This window comes from Salarias fasciatus, chromosome 2 (assembly GCF_902148845.1).
Source record: "Salarias fasciatus chromosome 2, fSalaFa1.1, whole genome shotgun sequence".
Lineage (NCBI taxonomy): Eukaryota > Metazoa > Chordata > Actinopteri > Blenniiformes > Blenniidae > Salarias > Salarias fasciatus.
This window is the reverse complement of record NC_043746.1, coordinates 19,850,293-19,865,098: the sequence shown is the minus strand read 5'-3', so window position 1 is coordinate 19,865,098 and position 14,806 is coordinate 19,850,293. Positions and strand designations below refer to the sequence as shown.

The window sequence follows — 14,806 nt, the reverse complement described above, 5'->3', positions numbered from 1 at the left end:
GTTGTGCTCTTATTGCAAACCTGGGTTCCTTGCAGTAGCGGCCGGTGGAGCGAGGCGCAGGTGGTGGGAGAGCTTGTTTCGTTCGCCTACACCGTCAGCAGCGGGCGGTGCGGCGTTAATTCACTTCCGCATTGGCGGAAGTGAATTAACGCCATTTCCATACCCGCGCATTCCAGGCGGGCAGTGTTGAAGAAACCAGTTTTTTAAGAATAATCGTTGCCTACCTGTTGTGTTGTTTGGAATGCGCGGGTGTGGAAACGAGCACTCCCGTCAATGCGGAAGTGAATTAACACCGCACCGCCTGTGGCTGGCGGTGTGGGCAGACAAAACAAGCTCTCCCACCACCTGCGCCCCGTGCCACCGGCTGCTACTGGTTCATTGTGAGACAGTGGTCACATTTATGTTGCAGTTCTCTGATCACCAAAGAACAAAAAGACTATCAACGTATAGATATATTTTTTCTGAGTTTCAAAAATGTTTTTGCACATCTTTTTATGCTCAGCTCTGACAAAATGGTCTGAAAAAAAGTGATAATTTTTGGTTTCGAACCAATGAGTCTATTGTTCTCATCGACGAAAAGCAAATGAGGAAAGTGTCGACACTGACAATGAAAGAACATGTGGCCTACGTCTCTGAGGGGCACTGGTTTGTGATCATATACAATGTTTATGTCTACTTACAGAGGAAAAAAAAGCACTGTCAGAAGTGGGATTTGAACCCACGCCTCCATTTGGAGACCAGAAGTCCCAATTATGAGGAAGGGCTTCTACCTTGAGTCTGGCGCCTTAGACCACTCGGCCATTCTGACAATGTTACACATTGTACAAGAACCCGGCAAAACATACTTTGCAGGAGGTACCAAGGCGTGGGAGGTATATTTTCTACCATGGTGGTGTTGTGAAAGATGCTCTTGTCTCACAGGGAGAGTACCCTGGTTTTAGTCAAGCCGTTTAGTTGTTAGATTGGAATTTTCTTCATGTGCACGTGTTGGATTTCTCTGGGTATTTTCATTTCCTCCAACACTCATACTTCACTGGACATTGCTCATGGATGTGATTGTGTTGTCTCTTTCATTTGGCATGATGATAAATTTGCTCGCTGTCCAGATTCAGTTGGATAAATCAGAAGACGATCGGATGGATAGATGATTTCAGGATGGAGCCGTGGGATTTTCAAATAGTGTCATTATCCAATGAATAGTTTGTAATAAACATGCGTAGGAAAATATTTTGTTTGGTTTGAAAAAAAAAAAAAAAACCCCAAAAGAATCCAGCGAGTGTGAAAAACCAAAATTTAGGTGAACAACTACTAATTGTGAGCAACACTGAAGAGGGGGCCTCTTATCTTATCTTTTTTTCTGACCACCATTATAAAGCTGAAGATGGTGTAAGAAGTGCTTTCTCAGCATGATCCTCCAGTTATGACTTACATGTGAGTCAGCCATGACTCAAATGAACTGTTCAACTGCACTCTTGTTTTCGACTGACCATTGGCAATCAACTGTGGATGTAAAAGTCAAAGTGTTGAAATGATTATAGGATTTTTAGCATTCAGGTGTTGTTGATTACCTCCAAAGCTGAATCAAAGAACCCCAAGGATTCAAACAGTGGAAGGTAAAATTGCAATCTATGTGATAAACCTGAGGAGTTGACCTCAGCCTTCCCCCTAAGGGAGAGGAATCTAACAGAGACTATCCTCAGACCTACCCATCCTGCCAAGTGTCTCTTCAAGCCACTGCTCTGTATTCAGGACACCTTTTTCACGTCTAGGATCTGATATCAGCGTGGATTGCCTCCTGTCAGTCTCTGTGAAACAGAGCTAGCAGTATTCCTGAAATAAAGAAGGGAAGATACTGACTGCAAAAGATTGCTTTAATGTGCGTTCTTTGGAACTTGAAATGAACTGCAGCTTTATTCTCATACAGTAGACTTTTCACAAATGCATGTTTCCTATATGCACATGTCATATCATTATGAGCCTTGGTGCACGCTGAACGGTTCCTGTTTGGTTGGTATAAACAAGATGATCAAACATGACATTTTATCTCTTTAATCCTCCACATGTACCACATTCGAGGTATCAGATGCATTGATCAGAAAGGTATAAGCAGAGTTCTAGATCCAAACTTGAACGGTAATTGCAAGACATAAAAAAAAAGCAGAAGAAAGTGTGTGCATGTATATCGCTTTAGCATATAAAAACAGGGTTTCGTCACTGTGTATGCCTCCATATGTTTGCCTTTGTGTTGCCAGACATCTCTTTCTCCCATCATTCTCTGGATTTAAAGGCCAGTGGGAAATCTCTCCAGCTGGATTCTCACAGAAGCCTATAACTATGTACAGTGAACATGTAATTAGAGGCTGTAAACTGCTTTACAGTGATGATTAATGCCTTCCATTTGCTACCTGCGCCTATATGAATATGGATGGAAGTGTCTACTGCCGTCAGTCTCGGTATAAATCACATCCTCTGATAGCATATGCTTGTTGTCCTGCTATCCCAAGCTCATTTCCAGCTACCATAATCTTTTTCTTTCATTAGCTATCTGCTAACTGCTTTAAGCCGCTTATGCAATGCTATATGTGGTATTAGCTCCTAGTTGCTCCATATTTCTGACTTTACTCATGCTCATGGATATTAACTTCTAACAGTTGCAGCATGTGGGGAGTGCAAGATTTGGAGGCCTTCTTACTTTCCCCCAGGGACCACAGCAGTTTCAGCCGCTGCATTAAAAGAACGACATGATAAAGCCAGAGGCAAGTTCCATGAGTCGGTGTACATCTGGCTGCAGGAATGGTCCACCTGGGCCTTGAATAAAAACATAAAAGCTACAGGGGTGTTTGCGGTCCATCTTCAAAGTGAATAAGGTTTTAGCTCAGGAGAGGCGAGAACATGTACTGCCCCACAGAAAGAAAAAACACAAAGTACTTCTGCACAAACAGGGCGTGCACTCTGCATGACCCATCTTTTGGACATGACAGTGAGGAAGAGGGATTGTAGGCATTGCCGTTGGCCTGTTTTGCTTGATGAAGCAGCTGGCTGGAACAAACATGAAGAAACCACCATGGAGCTAGGTCTGCAACAGATTTGATTTTATGACTCACCCCCAGAGAGGAAGAAACCGAAAAATGAAATGCGAAACGCCAGGTTTTCATTTTAGTCAAGCTCCCAATGTTGAATTTCACCTTGTCAAAAGTCAGCGTCTGGTTTTAATCTCTTTTTGCGAACATACAGATTGAACAGTTCAAGCACACTTGGGTTATTACTCAGATTAATTTTACCCACTGTAACACTTGTAATTACATTATGCTATATAGATTAGATGAATAATTTATTGATCTTGGAGGAAATCTAAAATGTCAACTGTGCGGGGGCATTTGTGTGTGCACGCCTTTGTGTATGGATGGACAGGAAAGAGCTTTGAGATGAACAGTACTTTATAGCAGTATATGACTGCTGTAGATGACCATATTAGCCGGTCAGTGTTTTATCTATGTTGGAGGTATCCATGGGTTACAACTCCATCACTCAGTAGTCTCGTGCCAGAGTTATTCGCTGTTATAAAAATGGGAAAAAAAGAGATATTCTCTCGCTAAACTAGTGTGGTTTGCTAAAACGTTCATTTTGGAAATAAATAGAAGACATGTACACTTTGCTGCTGCTTGCAGTACTAACTAGCCACACTCAGACCTGTTTCAGATCTGGTCTGGGAAAAGGAAAATACAGCTTTTCCTCATGACAGTGAACTCACAAGATCTGTTCCACTTATTCAGTTTACTGTCATTGAGTTGATACATTGGGCTTGAAAACTACATGACGCCAGAACATGAAATGGAACCATCTAAAAGTTTTACAACACCCCACTTTTTCCAGTATTTTTATTGCCTATCATTCAGTTTAATGTCTCATTGCAATCAGATATTAAAGCATGCAAGGCAAAAAAAAAGTATGACAAAATATAGTAATGTATAAACCAAAATGCATTCTCAACTTTTGCCTCATCAAAGAAGTCAGATTTGGCAGATATAACAGCTGAACACACTTGTGGCTTCCTTTCAACAATGAAAATCAAATTGTCTTCAGAAAGTTCTTCCCAACTCTGTTGCAGAAGTTCTCACAAGTGTGGTACTTGGAGGTTGCTTTGTCTCGAGATTGTACTGAATACCAAATGTTTTCAAGCTTACCATCTTGTTCTTTTTCTTAATGTAGTTCTGGCAAGCTTTTCATTGGACTTTAAGGACTTGAATTGCAATGAATGCCTGGGGCGTTTTAAAACTTTTGAATTTTGTAGTTTCGTTGTTGAAGAATGTAATTAAAGGCCGTATAAGCATAATGCATTTTGGATGCAGTGTTTTCAAACGCCTAACAATAAGTTGTGCAGAATCATGACAGTTGTCTCAGCACTTTCCTATTAGTCTGTATTAAACTTTGAGTTTCACTGGCAAGGAAATGAGTCATCCAGGAACATCCCATACATTTTACTGCATTGGATGAGAAATGAAAAATCTAACGTAAGATACATATTCAGATAAAGTGAAAAGGATGCTGGCAGCCAGCATCACAGTAACCCTGGAAAAAGAGACCCGAGCCACAGAATTTGTTGGGTCAGTAGGTGACAAAACAATCTCAGGAGCCATTAAGTGGCATTTATGAAGTTTTGATCAAATCTCACAATCATTACCCGAAGAAGAAAAAAGAGGAAACTACAGTTTTATTGTGCCTGAGCAAACTCAGCCTGCTGACGAAGGCAATTTGAATGATCAACAGTTCCATAACAGACACTTTCTGCAATAAAGCTCGAGGTGAGATTGTTTTGCCAAATGGTAAAAGCATATTTAGAAACACATTCAGGCTGTTCGTCATTTTGTAATGTGCGTCCATATGTGCTGCAAGCCAAAGCAGTTCCTGTCTGCACATTAATAGTGGAGCCATTAACTACAGCCTGAGTCAACAACAGTTGTGACGTCGCCATTCTCAAACTACTGATTGTGTCTCAGTAAACAAGTCTGTGACGCCACAAAGCTGACGGCAGTCGCAAATGTCCCCCAATGTTTTCTTTTCTCACAGATTTGGAGAAACCCACAGGCGAGACAGACACCGGCTCGGTGAGATTTCCTCAGAGGCTCGAGTCCAAGATACAAGTCAGGCACAGCTCCATTTGCTCTGTGTACTTTTCTCCAGGATGATGTCTTATTCACAAGAGCCTCTTGGGGTGCTGGACATGCATTGCATGTCTTGCAGGTCCCCGCCCCAAACAACAAAGGGTATGGTAATCCTCCAGGCTGTTACTGAGAAGCAAGTTCAGACAGAGTATGAACTAATCCTGTTTGACATAGACTGTTTTCTTCACGTCTTCCTATCAGTTGGATTTAATTACTCCATTGTATAGGAAGGGAGAAAATCCCTCAGAATTAGGTTTGTTTTGTTAAAGTGTCATGTGCCCTTCACTGCAAAAACACATTATTAAAATAATGAAAAACAAGTAATTTCTGAGGTATTAGAGGAGGACCGGATGACGACAATAGCCCTTGGTGCCTTAACACATTTATCACTTAACATTGACAATTCACATCCAAGGAGAAGGCAACACTATTTAGGAAAGGATGAAGACGTCTTAGGGGGACATAGAGAACAATGGAGGGACAAAGAATATGCTCCTTGGTGTGTCTATTCAAAATATTAAATAGGTGTGTCTCCAGCCCTGTTTGAGAAGGTCAGAGGGCGCTGAGCTGAGTGTGTGGCCTCAGATAACCACAAGCGGAGCATGGCAGAGCATAGCTAATTAAACCTGCGTCATTGGGCACCAAATCACGATAAAAGCACATCTTTTGTACATCAAGTCCAACGTCCAAGCCGCGTCCTCCAAAGAGCCGTAATAAAATATCAGAACACATCCTCCTTGACTGCGACGTGCAAGTTTTTTTTAAACCAATCTCAATGTGACTCCCAAATTTGACGTCATTTGGGACAAGGGCTTTGAAATATTCACAGGCTGACCTTGAAATAAGCATTTTAACTATCTGACTCAATAAGTGAATTACAGTGTGATTTAAAGACAGATTTCTTTTGCCCGTTGAACGTCATAGCAAATAGAAAGTCGTGAAACTTTTCTTAAACGTGGTCATGACAATAACTTGCATAATGCTATCACACCTACATATTGGAGATGTTTTTTTATATATATTTCATCGGATTTTGCAACATAAAGTTTCAATAAAATTGTATGTTCACATTGTAGTAACTTAGTCAAGTAGTAGTAGTAATCGTTTGCTTTTGTGAAAATATTTTCATCATAAATGGACTCCACACAACAACAAAAGAAAAAGTAAATTGAGAGGTTATTCCAGCACTATTTTACCTGTTTGTCCCACTCAACATGGAGTTGAGCTTTATGTGGCCCCTGAACTGAAATGTGTTTGACCCCCCTGCCTCAAAACAAGTACATTTTAGTTCAATTTCAGGATGAACATTAAGATATTTATTTTTCAAATGGTAGTTTAAGACTGGTTTGACTATAAATATAAACTCTAAACATGTGTGTGAATCAGAAAGTTGTGATGACAGTCCTCCAAAGTCAAGTTTATAAAGTTGTCAGCCTGGTCCAGCTCACATAATTTCCACAGCACACTAACAAGACTTGTCCTTTCAGCAGAAGACAGATGCCTGGCAGGCCATTGATTGCATCGTGAAAAGAGGGGAGGAGTTAATTAAAGCCTCTGGATAGCATCTAATGGACTCACATTTTCTTTGTGATAAATATGGCTCAGACTGCGTCCAGAGAATGAAACCTGACATTTTGTGCAAAGCCACGCTGATAATATGTTTGAATACATGTCCACCCATGATTAAGAGGTAACAATAGTGGCTGGTCTTCTTCAGAGGGTGGCCTGTTGAACAGTTCATTTAAAATGTTTGTATATGGTCAAATGCATTAATATGGACTCAGATTGTAGCTCAGATTGTAAGTAATATATGCTCTGTTGTGGATGCTCACTGGGTAGACAAAGTACAAACAGTATACTCAATGAAATCCATATATTTTTTTTGTTCTACTACACTCAGAATTCAAAGAGAGTTTTTTTTTTTTTTTTTTGCTTGTGTTTAAATGACAGTCGAAGGAGTAATAAGACTGTAAGGACCAAAAATGTCTTAACTGCTCCTCCAAAATAGGGCTTGCTTTATAGTTCTGCTGCTGGTTGTTACCTGCAGAGAGCAATTATTTTTAGAAACCAGGTTTGGTGGAGTCGAAGTCTCGGCTGCTTTCTTTTAAAATCGGTCTCACTGCGCACCAGTTCAATCTTTAATATCAGCAGGATTAGCGACAAAGCCTTTGACTGCTCCGATTTTTCAGAAAACCTTTTTTTTTGGTGCCTTCAGCATACCGTGATATCATTACAGTTTAATATTGCACTTCACCTGTGAAGGACAACAAGTCATCTCACTAATGTGTGGAGAAAAGAGAGTGCCAGTGAAGCAGAGGTCAGAGGCATTTAGGGACATACAGTCCATGATCCGTGGTGCTTTACCCTTGAAGCTGCTCTGCAGGCCACTTAACAGCGAACAGATTACTTACTTCATATAGAAACTCAGTTAAATGTCCATCTGCAGAAACTCCTCGAAATCAGAAAGCTTAGCCATACATGGTTTTTCATCAAGTATCGAGAGCGATTAAGATGAGTCTTACTGTCCAACTGTAACTCCTTGAATCTGCAGAGGAATCAAACACACCCCTGCTCCGTCGATGGTGACCACCCCTGTTGGATGCTGCTGCGGAGCAGGGACATGCTCAGCGCCACTCTGTTATCTGACGACCACAGCTGTAATCCCCCCCCCCCTCAACCACACTCTCAGCCCGCTTTACCAGTTGACAGCTTACGCTCCACTGGTCATGTGTGACTTTCGGCGCTGGTGAGATGGAGGAAGAGGAGGGGAAGGAACAACTTGTTTGTTGTTTTGGATTGGATTTCCACTGCAGCTTGTTCTCAGTTTCTTTCACACGAGTGAGCTCGGTGCTCTGTTGTGTATCTGGTAACATTTCGTTCAGACGCACATTCAGAGGCTGTCTATACAATATGAACACAGTGCAGATCTAAGATCCATTGATCTGCTGTGCTGTTTATCCCACTCAGGATCGCGGGGTGTAGGAGCCAAGTCCAACTGACTGCAGGTCAGTTACTTTCAAGTCTCTGGGCAATTTCAGAGTTCACCTCGAATGCGTATTTTCTGACTGTGGGAGGAAATCGGAGTACCAGGGGAAAACCCACACACACTGGAGGAACAGCAGCCTCCACAGAGAAAGGCTCCCAACTGCTCTTGAAACAGGGATAATCTGGTTCTGAGGAGCGAGGGCAACTTTTCCATGCTGTTCCACATTGACTTAAAAACAATGCAAGTGTGCACTGAAGCTCATAAAGTTTTTGACAGTGGTGTTGTCTATTCCTGGTCTCAGAGGGAACACATTCCTCCATGTTATAGATGTTTCTCTTCTCAAACATAGCTGCCTCATCATCTTCACGATGTCTCGCTGATCGGGATGTTGGATCAGTAAGATGTTTAAATGATGAACGTGCCCAGTCTCATGTCCAACAAATACCGACAACCTGTTTCCAGTTCAACTGTATGATAATTTAGGGTCATAAAGAGATATCTAAACAAGAAGACAAAGCCATTATTTGTGAATAATTACTATCATCTACACATAATTTTCTTTTACATTCTTTCAATTTTCAGAAGGCCTCTGGAAACATCCAATTGGTTCAGAAAACCTAATTCGAAACTTTTCCCAGAACAAAAAAACAAATCTCTCATCCGATGACGTCTTCTTCATAATACCATCACATTCCCATAATAAGGTAATTCCATTCCCTAATATGAGCTTGATCACACTAATAAAAATCTGATGACTTCGATTTTAATATTGTGAACAAAATTACACCAATATGATTTGATAATTCATACAGTGATCACATGCACAGCGTCACCGTGGTCATAAAGTTGTGAAGTGCACTGTAAACAGATAACTGTGGTCATGAACCTTGACACGCGCTTCTGGTTTTAATTAATAGTGGTGATTTTCAACAGTGTTGCATGCCATATTGTAAATATTCTTACATGCATATTGGCATTTTTCATGTTTTATTAGACCCTCCAGAAAAACGCGATTATGCGATCGCATGAATTCACGCATAAATCACCCTTTTGCCGCTGATTATGCAGGGGCCACATATTTTCCAAAAGCGCGCATAATTCCCGCAATAATCTCACATTTACCATGAAAAAAAAGAGAAATGGTCTCGCTTGAAGTGCTGTGACGTTCAATGAACGAGTCGTTCGTTTGAACGCGTTCTTTTAAGTGAATGATGAGAGTCGGTTCACAGCTGTCTGAGAACCGTTCCTTTGTGCAAATAGTCCACGCTTCCTTCACGTGTTTCCTGAGTGTCTCCTGAGTCCAGCTGTCACCACTGCCTTCATGTGAATGACGGAGTTTCAGTTTTCCGCAGCTCGCTCCAGTCACCTGAACGCAGCAGCTAACTAGCGGAGGAGAAGTGTCCAGAAACCGGAGAGTAGCCGGTGTTTTGGAAGAACTGGTTTCCCTATTAACTGGCGACTGGGTTTCTTTCACGTCCCTTGTTGCTGATAGATGTTAAAAACCAGACAAAAAGCCGTGTCTGACCTTTAATTACTCTGATATCAACATCCGCTGCTACTAGCAGCAGCAGCAGGAAGTGCTAAAGGAAGTCGGTCACCAGTTAACAAGGAAACCACTTCATTTGAAACACCGTATTGACGGCTTTCTCACAGGTTTTAGCAATTGCGCGCGCGCACACACACACACACACACACACACACACAATTCACACACACACACACACACACACACACACACACACAATTGCTAAAACCTGTGACAAAGTGTGTGTGTGTGTGTGTGTGTGTGTGTGTGTGTGTGTGTGTGTGTGTGTGTGTGTGTGTGCGCGTGTGTGTTCCATTGATGAGCATTGGTGAGTAAAAATTTAAGATAAATAACGAACTAATATGAAATGAATGTGATTTAGTGGTGTGTGTGTGTGTGCGTGCGTGTGTGTGTGTGTGTGTGTGCGAGTGTGTGTGTGTGCGTGCGTGCGTGCGTGAGAGAGAGAGAGAGAGAGAGAGAGAGAGTGTGGGTAACCTACATATCTGGCATCCTTTCGCATATTTCACAGCATACTTCACAACTGTCCGCAATGTTACCGCATAAAATGGCATAAAAACCCTGCATATTCATTTGCATAATCAAGCATTTTAGCTCGCATAATCTGGGATTTAAGCACGCATAATCAAGAATATTTGCTCGCGTTTTTCTGGAGGGTCTATTTTATGCAAACATACTGTCTTGAGTAAGATCAAAATGATGTGAAGTCAACATCTGGAAACTGATCTAAAAAATTGAGGGTAGTTTATTACAAACCAGACAAAATGAGACAACAATGCTACTCCGAGGTGGCTTGGGGTTCATTGTCTTGCCCCAGGACAACATGGGAAATCAAACCGCCAACGTTAGGATTGGAAGACGACCCATTCCAGCGACGGAGCCTCAGCCCTGGCTTTACTACTGTTTGCTGCAGTATTTGGTGGATAAATCACCACCCTGTGTAATTACTGATTGATCACTGCATGGTCACTGTAACTGGCTCAGTTAATGAGATTTTGATTCAATTACAGCACAGCTCTTCAGTTCGACTCCGCTGGCCGGCGTTTCTCTCTGTCCAGCAGCATATATGAGATCTGGCTTTCCGAGACCATACTTTTTCTTCACCCCAAACATGAACTTTAATCACTACGGACCTTGTGGTCAGATATAATGACATGACGGCGGGCTTCATAATAGCACCCCACTTCATGTTCCTAATTGCAGAGAACATAATGACGTGCAGCGGTGAACCTTGGAGCCAAAGTGCTGTTCTAGTCAATAAGTGGCCATTTTAATCTGCCAGGGCCAGAGAGGAGGCGCGCAGAGATCTGTGTAATTACATTACTTTACTTCTGTGCCACATATTTTTGCTACTTGGAACTTACAGAGCATGAAGGGTTGTTTTGATCTGTGCACAGAGTGAAAAATGTCAAAATGAAGATGAGCACTTGTTTGTAAACCCGAGGAGACCCTCTGAACCCTAAACACCCCAGGTTCACATGAACCCTCTGCCTCATCTACCACCTAAAAGGGTCAAATTGATCCATTTTCAACTTTACCTGTGACTTAAGTAAATGGTTAACTTCATTTTCTTCTACAGTTAAACTGCACAAGTCAAAACTGGTATCAAAGAAGGGGAGATTGGTTGAGTAAAAATGAGCACAAAGAGAACCTGCAAAAGAAAACTGAGGGGTGTGTCCCACCAGTCGACAGAATTACACATTTCATCCATTTATCACCATCGCCATTATGCAATATCGGGTGGATCAAGCAGATTGATCTTAGGATAGGATAAGAGGTGCAAATCAGCTCAGGCTGTGATAAAAGACATTCAGATTTATTTGTTGTCACACTAATAAATTTGAGTACTTCTTCACCAATACTTCCTTTTCCATGTTATCGCAATTCATCTTCCCCAGCAGGCACTTATCTCGCCATCCAAATCAGTTGTAAGCAATAAAACACAAAAACTAACAAAAAAACATTTTAGAAAATCGTGCCTAAGTGTGCATTGATATAAAGTGAATTCGTACACAAGCACACAAAGAAATCATGACACTGTTGACTCTGTCAACAAGCGATGGCAGGCAAAAAAACGAAATACATCCATCTATCTTTGAAACTGTCTCATCCTGTTCAGGGCCGCGGGGCACTGGAGTCAATCCCAGCTAACGATGGATGAGGGCTGGATTCACCGTTGACACGTCGCCAATCAATCACAGGGCAAACACAGAGAGACCGACAGCCACACACACTCATCTCCACACTGAGGAGCAATTTAGTGTCAATTAACCTCACACGCATGTTTTTGGACTGTGGGACAAAACTGATGTTCCCAGAGGGAACATGCAAACTCAACACAGAAATACCTGTCCAGTATTTGAACCAATGACCACTATGCCATTGTGTAGCACCAAAATACAAGTGTTTCGAATTATTCTAGTAACATTTATACAGATCTGTAGGATAGTGTGGTCTACAAGAAAGACAAGTTTCTTTCACAAGAAGCAGGCGGTTTTGTTAAGTTAAATAGAATCATAACATCATTACTAGAATCTATTTAATCCTGTTTTTAGTTTACGACATCCAACTGTGTTTGTGAAAGAAAGAAAGACAATCTATCTGGCAGCACAATGTCAGTCACATATTCAGGAGCAACATAACTGGACCTCGCAGGTGTTTTTCTGGTCACCCACTCAATTGAATTAAAAATTTACTTTTTTTTTCTCTCTTTTTTAAGGTTTGTTAGCCTTAAGATAAAGAGGTTTGTGGATGTTATTGTAAATTGCATATTCAGTCTTTTGTCTATGTTTGTTTAATATTGGGAAATTAGCAAACGTATCAAAGGAAGTGCATCTCTAGGTCTAACTCAAAATTGCTGACATTAGTCTTCAAAAGCATTTCTTCCTTTTCTCTACAAGTCATATCAAGAAAAAAAAGGAGACAATTTCTTTCTCAATCATTAGAACAAAGGCTTCATGATGCATAACTAAGCAAAAGTCATTAAAACAAAAGAAAATCGCAATCACCCACAATATCAGCATGAAGTACTGATGATGCAGAAGTTTAAAGAACAATGCGGTGTTGTGTAAAATGATCCGTAAACCTGCTCCACTCAGGCTTATGCATATACAGAAGAAAATACAAAACCCTGTGCAATGAGTAGGTCATGTAAGCCAAAACATACAACAAACATTGCATTTAATCTATTGCTAAAAAATATTTTTTTTCAATACTAACTCAATTAATAATGTAATTTGCACATTTCAGACAAAAAACTTTCTCAGTACAAACTGCAAGTTTTGTCCTTTAGGGTTTAGTTATTTTTCATGAAAAGTACTGAAAAGCTGAGGATTTTGCCAAGGGAGGCAGTTATGTACATTTAATAACAAAAGCGAGGAAAGGTCATGTGTGATTGAAATGGGCAGGAAACAATCAGTCACATCTCTCAGCCTGAGGTGTCAGCCCAACACTGAGCGTCCTGCCTGGCTGCCTGGGACCATCAGTAAGCTGTCACCTAAAACCACACCGCCAAACACAAATCTAACGCCCACTGAAGCATTGGGCAGATATGTGTCACACACTGCTTTCTTGTCAGGGTTTTAAATTAGACCGTGTGACCAAATATGTAAGGAGTCTGGATCCATTTGTTTGGTTGTTATTAAAAGCTCCTCGTGCCAAATACAGGAGGGATTGAGTTTTTTGCTTGAAGTCAGTGCAGCTATGACTTTGTTCTAGTAAGACAGACAGTTCCTGTGTAAAATTTATTCAGTTGTGGAGCAAAAAATCCAGACTTTCCTCTGAGAGCAGACACAATAAATAACTTTTTAAACAAGATATAATTAAATCTTCAACATATCCTCGATGGAGTTGGAAAAAAAAAGAGCTTTGTTTTCCTTCCTGAGAATTTTCTTTGTGTCCCTCGCCTTCATATTTCATTGATAAGCATACAGCCACTGTCGGTGGTGGTGGAAGCTGCGGAGAGCAAACCGTCTGTTCGACTCTTGTCTCCAGCTTGGCTCCCATTTTTTAGTCATTAACTCACGTAAACATCCCATCTGTTCTCCGTTCACGCTTGCTTTTTTGCCAGCACTCCTTGTTGCTGGAGTCTGTGTATCAACGAAGTGCGCAGGGATTTCCTCTGTTTTCAGACGGGATGCGAGAGGCCCGTAAGTGTCTGTGATCGTCCAACTCAAGGTCAAATCGACTCAAATAGACTCAATGGGGATTCGACTTTCCACTGACAGGAACAACAGCTCCTTTGAAAAACGATACCAGACATAATGAAACCCTGCATGTGAGGTGCAGCCACCTCTTCCGTGCTTTCAGTATAGGGCATGTAAAAGTTTCCTTATTACGACGTCTCCAGCTGGAATGAGCTCACATTTTCTCACTCAAGTATTCATACACAAAGTTTTTTTGGACGGCTCCTCGTGGGTTGTAAAACGTTTCCAATGAAGGGCCACAATCTCTGCAGTCCGCTCCACTCTGCTGTTTACTAGCCTCCAGATATTACTTTCCTGTTGCAGATACTTGCATGCTAGCCGCGAGTGCCATCAGAATTTAATTAAAAGCCATCACAGAAAGATTGCGTCCTCGCCCAACAAACGAGCTTTTGAAGTTTGGATTGGTTAAATTGTGTTTACCTCTTTCAGGAGCGCTCACTGTGTGCAGTGGCAGTTTCTTTCTGTTGTTCAAAAAGTGTTTCAGGAAAGGGCTGGGAAAGAAAGCACAGCTTTCTGATGCAGGTAATTGGAATACGGCCATTTGTAGACATTGAATCTTTAAAATGGCTTTGTTTAAAAGGTCAGTTCGGTTTTGGCGTTCTGCTTCGGAGCATGATTAGTCCAACAACAGCAGCTAAAGATCCTGATCAATCCTGTTCAGTCCTCCATCTCCCACAGGTGAAGCGAATATACGTTATAATACAGTATTTAAGTCAAGTCCATTTATTATTTACTCCATTTCAGCACTTTTATCATTCATGTGCTGCTTGGTGGAAAACTGCGCTGATAGAAGAAGAACTTCCTACAAAAATACAACAAGAAAACTTGTATAACATTTGAGAACTTAGCTCTTCTATTAGCTCAAAGTGTCATGAAAACAAATTAAAAATTCACAGATTTTATCAATGGA

At 41.2% G+C, this 14,806-nt stretch overlaps 1 protein-coding gene and 1 non-coding gene across 3 annotated transcripts in view; both read right to left on the bottom strand.

Moving 5' to 3' along the window:
- glra4a (glycine receptor, alpha 4a) overlaps positions 1–14,806 on the bottom strand; it is a 60,486-nt gene that overhangs the window by 36,838 nt on the left and 8,842 nt on the right. The window lies entirely within an intron of this gene.
- trnal-caa (transfer RNA leucine (anticodon CAA)) lies at positions 698–808 on the bottom strand. The gene is made up of 2 exons: positions 771–808; positions 698–743 (listed from the first exon to the last, which is right to left on the bottom strand). It is a non-coding gene; the product is annotated as a tRNA-Leu (tRNA).